Consider the following 6718-nt stretch of genomic DNA (forward strand, 5'->3'; position numbering starts at 1 on the left):
GTGGATCCCTCTGTGACGGAAATGTGTGCCAGGGATCACCAGAAGCAAAGATTTGAGTTAAACATTTTCATGTTTTTTTCAAGATATTGCAGATCTACAAGCTCATAGTGCGGCACAAAGTGACTGAGATTGTAGGTCTATACTCTTCTATCTGCTATTTGTGAATAGCCAAGTATAAAATATGGGTAAAGTTGTGACGCTATATCAACAAATTGTACTGGGGACCACCTGGTTTTCAATAAACTAAAGTAAACCTGATTCCATTGAGTTCAGTGGACCTTTTCTGTAACCCCAAAAGTCAATTGTGTTCAATGGACTTTTTCCAAAAATGTGGTACTTGCTGTTTTAGATGTTCTACCGTTTATTATTTTTCCACACACACACACACACACACACACACACACACACACACACACACACACACACACACACACACACACACACACACACACACACACACACAAATGGAGCTTTATAAAACATTTACAACTTTTACATTTCCAAAGCAAGTGTCAAAATAAAATAAAAGTTGGAGGGGGCACAGCATTGTGTAAACACTAACAGAGCTACGCTACCGGTAGACTTATGTCTCATTGTGTCATTTTATATAGCCTATATATATGCCTACAGTTTTTGTAATGGCTTTTTCTTTTTTTTTCTCAATAACATTTAAATAGTGTAATACAAAAAAATATCACCCGAAAACAAGCGCTCCTTCCACAAGCGTCTCCTACGGATACGGACACACACACACACACACACACTGCTCTGCTGTCGATTTGTCAGCCTGCGCTTTACGTCTAAACAGATGCCCGGAAGTCCATACTGTGTGTAAATCATGGCGTAAACATGATGAGTTAACCTCCAACGAGTTCCACAACAATACAAGATTAAGGTAAACTTACTTATCTATGTTGTTTGTTGTTTAATACTAGAGATGTCGAGGAATCACAGCTCATGTCTGTGGTGAATAAATAAGTAGACAACGTTGCTTTTAGTCTGTATGGGGCTGTTAAGTATGACATCATTTTGTAGGCAGAGGAGAATTTCTGCCCCCAGTTTCCGTTAATCTTTTTATTATTTTTACTATTTTTACACATTTTTCTTCTCTTTGTTGTTGAAAGGAAAGTGGTAGAATTATACTTTAGTCGTTATTTTTGTCTCAGATCTGTTGAAATAGCGAGGGACAGAAAATGCTCTGGGGGCAGAGTTCTCCTCTGCCTACAAAATGATGTCACGGCTTAAAAGCCCCTTAATGTCTTCAAGGCAGTGGTTGTTTTCAACCTATTTCAAGTCAACTGAAGTATTTATTAGCAGTTTGCAATAGGAAAAAAGTACAGTGTCATGACAGTACAAATCACTGGTACAATTGAGTCAATTAAAAGGAGATCCTAGCTAGTCAGCTTTTCGGCTCATTTACACAGGAGCCACTTTATGTATCTCATAACATTGAAAGAGGATAGAACATACATAGTATACTTTGCATATGGAATTGTCGGTAAAAAATGTTTTTGGAGCTGTGTGCAGCTCCCTATACGTGGCTGTGTGGGTCTGTCTGTCTGTGTGTGTGTCTGTGTGTATGTAGCCTGACTTCGGCGCGTAACTAGTGCCGCACCATTTACGCCACTCGCGCAATATATACATCAAAATGTGCGGCTCGGCCGGGAATGGTGTTCTATTACCTTTCGTTCCGATCCGCCTTACCATGCCGACGTAATCGCCAAAAAACGACGCTTAATTGTCCCCATTGACTTATAATGGGACAATGCAAGAAATCACTTTCAAGTATTTTTCTCTCGTAAACCATAGGAGCTACAGTTTCAAACCTCAGAGAGGAGATTCATAATGATTTTAAGAATGAATCGAAAAATAATTACATCACTCGGCCTCATGGTGGCGCTATAACGGCCCACTTTACGTTTTGCCCCGTAACTCTTGAACCGTAGATCGGAAAATTAAAATTCTTTTTTCCCTGGATTCCTTGGGTCAAGACGCATCTCCCCATATAGGCGGCAGGCCACGCCCATTTGCGCCAGGATAGATTTTCCGCCATCTTGAATTTTCTCCAAAACACACTTTTTGCTCCTTTTCCTACATATTTTCTTCAAATGTCACAAAAATCGGTACACATGATCTACACACACACACACACACACACACACACACACACACACACACACACACACACACAGCTCCACTTCACACGGGTGTGATTTTTAAATAACAAGGGAATTCTTCAACATTATCTAATTGTTTAGTCTTGTAAGTTGAGTAATGCAAATGTTTAAAACTTTAGCTCCTTTCGGATGAACCTCTTCCCCCGCTATATAGCTCTGAGTTATATGGCGGAGAGAGAGGTTCCGAAAGCAAACAAAAGTTAATGATCTATCTAAGAAGGGTCCATTTGGTTACCACCACTTACCAGCTCTTCATCATTTAACTGGGGAACATGGCTCTGGTCTATAGCGTTAGAATGAGAACTAACGCTATGGACCAGAGCTAGGAGGAACCTCCTCAAGGACCACTGGTGGACCCCAGACCAATGGTTGAGAAGTAGCCATACATCATAACTCTTGTAGAGTTTATATTGGGACGTTTAACGTCCCAATATAAACTACCTCTACAAGAGTTGTGATGTATGGCTAGTTGAGAACCACTGGTTAAAGGGTTGGTCTTTTGAGAGCAGGGTGACTGGCTGATGAAGTTAGATGGAGAGATGGGTGCAGCAGACTTGATGTTAGTTACAGATGTGTTGATGACGCTAGTAATGAAAGGTAGTAGATCAGGGGCAATGGTCTGGAAGATGGAGGAAGGAATTAGGTCTGGAGGACAGGTGGTCTAATATAGCATGGAGCTGTGTGAAGCACAGGCTCCCTATACGTGGCTGTGTGGGTCTGTGTGTCTGTCTGTCTGTCTGTGTGTCTGTGTGTGTGTCTGTGTGTATGTAGCCTGAACTTCCTAAACTTCGGCACGCCACTAGTCCCACAGTTTTGCCACCACACACTCGCGCCATATGTCAAATCGACCGGCTTACTCGGGAATCGTGGGCTATTACTTTTCTAAGAGAAAGGTTCTATAGTTTAATTGATATTAATTTATTAGTGAATTAATTTTCCCCATTGACTTATAATGGGAATTGCAAAAACTCACATTCAATTATTTGTCTCTCGCAAACCATAGGGGCTAGAGTTTCAAGACTTGGAGAGGAGGTTCATAATGATTTCAAGGATTAAATAAAAAATAATTGTGTCATTTGGCCGCATGGTGGCGCCATAACACCCCACTTTACGTTTTGGCCTGTAACTCTTGAACCGTAGGTCGGAAAATTAAAAATATTTTTTCCCTGGATTCCTTGGGTCATGACGCATCTCCCCATATAGGCCACGCCCATTTGCGCCATGATAGATTTTCCGCCATCTTGAATTTTCTCCAAAACACACTTTTTGCTCCTTCTCCTACATATTTTCTTCAAATGTCACAAAAATCGGTACACATGATCCACACACACACACACACACACACACACACACAAACACACACACACACACACACACACACACACACACACACACACACACAGCTCCACTTCACACGGGTGTGATTTTTTAATTGAATATGTATAGGGATTACATTTAAAGGGACAAGAGTTTATCATCATTTTTCATGAGCCATGGGAATCACACAGGTGATTACAAACATGTTATAACTTAAGCAGTACATTTTGAACTCCACAAGAAAGCCACACTAGTTTTTCATCTGTAAATAGACACCCCATCAGAGTATGTGCCCTAACCACCTGGCTATCAAGTCACCTCCTTTATTCATTTGATCATCCTTGTTTATAACCTACTGTATACGGCCAAACAAATAAACAAACATTGGCCTACAGTATGCAAGGTTTCATGCTGTATATACACAGTATGTGATCTTCAATGTACGCTACCAAGTAATGCTTCTTTTCCCCCCTGTTAAGCCCATTTAGGCTGGAGATAAAAGTGCTTCTCGTTGATTCACTGTTGCATAACATTGCTTTGCTTTCCCGTCCAGAAAGTCAAATCATGGTTGGTCCATTGATTCGACACAGAGGAGATATCAAAGCTCACTGTATTTATTCTGTGATGTAGCCTAACGGCTGTTGTGTAAGGAGTCCACAGGCACACACACAGTAAGACTATGACAACTTTTAGTGAAGGATTTCATCTCAAACTGAAAAGGAGATGCTTTTACACCTTTAATATTATATTTGTGTTTTCCATCTTGCAGATTTTCTGTGCTATTAGACAGTCTTGTCTCCATTTGGACCAGATCAGCAGAACATTTGGCACCACCACCCGAGGGCACCAGAGGTGCTCATTGCCTCTTTGGACCTGCAGCTGGTGCTTCTGCTGTGGCAGCTCTGCAGTTGGTCCAGATTGAAGCTCACCCTACTATTCTGAATCTTAGTATTCAGCAGGTGGGTGCCAGGGGTGGGGTTGAACATTACAACAAACTGCAGGACATCACAGTATCATTCCAGCACAATGTATCACCACCACAGCCAGCAGGAGGAGCCGCCACAACCTTTCTCCAACAGGCCTCGTCCTTTTAATCACCAAGAGCAAGCACATCAACAACAGCAGCACCACAGTCACTTCCAGTCTCCTCCTATCAAGGGCTCCAGGGACACCGACATGGAGCCCATGAACATGAATGTAGGCATGGATTTGGAACGTATAAAAGGGTCCGGATTTGGGAGCTTTAGCTCATTCCCGCAGCCTCTATCTGAGAGCCAACCAGGCCACCAGCGTGTGGTGTTGGAGCGTGTGGTGCTAGATTGGTCAAACTACCAACACCCTGGCCAAACGTTCTCCAGTCCTCCCTCCACTGTGACCCAACAGCCCCAGAGCAGCAACTCTGCAATGGGTATGCAGGCTTGGATGCATGAACCACCTTCCCCTCAGACTAGGGGCTCTCATAGTGGAGGTGTGGATGGACAGGGTGTCAGAGAAAGGGCAGGGAGTATCTTAGCTAGCCTTGGGCTCTCCAGCCAGGTTCTCGAGGTGCTTAGTCAGTACCCTGAGGATCATCTAACACCTGATAAACTACCCCACATACTTCAGGCCATGCTGAGCAGGAAATCTAATGACCAGAACATTGCCGCTTCCTCCTCCTCCTCATATTCTCAGAGTGCCCCACACACCGCCCGTGAAACACTGCCGCCTCCTTCCTGCTCCCAGAGAAGCTCAGGACGTCTGCCATACCCTGAAGTGTCCAGTATCCGCAGCGTTGCACAGACTGCAGTGAAATGCATTGACTACGGTCATTCAAGTCCAGCCCCTGGTGTCAGTAGCAGAGAGGCCTTCATGCGAGAGCGGCCATCGTATAAAAGCCTCACTGCTGCTGAGCTGCTATCGTTTGAAAGCCTCTCAGACGCTGAAAGAAGAAGTAAAAAAAATAGAAAAAGAAGAGAAGAAAGAAAAAGACAGTTGGCACGAAGTGGCGATTTTCACAAGAGCAAACGGTTAGCAGAACGTCTCCTGCCTCTCAGATCTCGTCATCCAGACTACAGAAGGGACAGTCCCAAACGTAGCCCTTCATCTGAAACACAGAGCGACTACTCGTCCTCATCCAGGTGTCCTGCTCCATGGTCCTCTCTCTCTAAACCACGTGACGACACCAAGAGGTCACCCACTCCCTCCATGATATGTGATTACTCAGCAGAGTCTAAGGTGAGTGAGTGCCTACTTTTTTGAATGTAAGTCTTCTATTTGTTTTGTGTTTTCCTCTGCAGTTGTCAGATATGTCGTTGTCCACTTTGTCATTGACATTCTTCTCACTAGCTGCGTTTACATGGACACCTTTCTTCGAATCTGATTAACATAAACCTGATTGAAGGTTTTAGGTGGTGAGATCAATCCGATTGGTGTTTGATCAGGTTTTGATTTGTGAAAAGTGTAGCCCACCCCTCTGCACCCAATTAGAATTTAAATCGGGTTGGGCTTGATCAGGGTTATTTAGGTGAATTTTAATCTGGTTTATTTTTATCTTGTTTTAACCCGATTAAAAGTGTCCTTGTAAACAATGTAAAGTAAACACAGCTACTGTCATACTTCGTCATTGAACCCAATTGATATTGCCAATTGCTGATTCCAAACTAGTGTGCCAACCACTGGCTAGTACCAGTTCCTATTGGTTTGAATGTTTGATACTGTACCATACTGGATCATTTACCCAAAAAGTGCCCGGTGTGGGGAAAACAAGGCCAAAATGTATAATATCAAGTGGACTGTTTAAATGGCATGCAGGGCCAACCTTAACATAAAAATATACCCGTGGTAGCACAGCTTTTGTGGCAAGTTTTACTAAACTCTTGACTTGCATCGCGTAGCGCAGTAGCCTACTAAGCAGTATCTTAGCAGTAGTCCTAAAGTTACAATAGCCTACTCACACCGTGTGTGTGCGTGCGTGTGTGCGTGTGCGCGCTGCTGTATCATTCATGTCTGCATGCTGACTTTCTAGCCCTCCAGATACCACACAAACACCTCAAGCACGCGGATGCACACGCTCCACATTCATTGCCAACACACAATTTACAGCGCATGTGTATGTCTTGGATGTTGTCTGTTTTGTACTGTCGCCGTTGTTTTATAACCACATTAATAAAAATATGTAAAATACGTTTTTGGCACATGAAACCAGAGTTAAAAATGTTGGCACTAGAAGAGCCAGCCATAGCTCC

Source organism: Nannobrachium achirus (genome assembly GCF_963921795.1).
Source record: "Nannobrachium achirus genome assembly, chromosome: 3".
NCBI classification, from domain to species: domain Eukaryota; kingdom Metazoa; phylum Chordata; class Actinopteri; order Myctophiformes; family Myctophidae; genus Nannobrachium; species Nannobrachium achirus.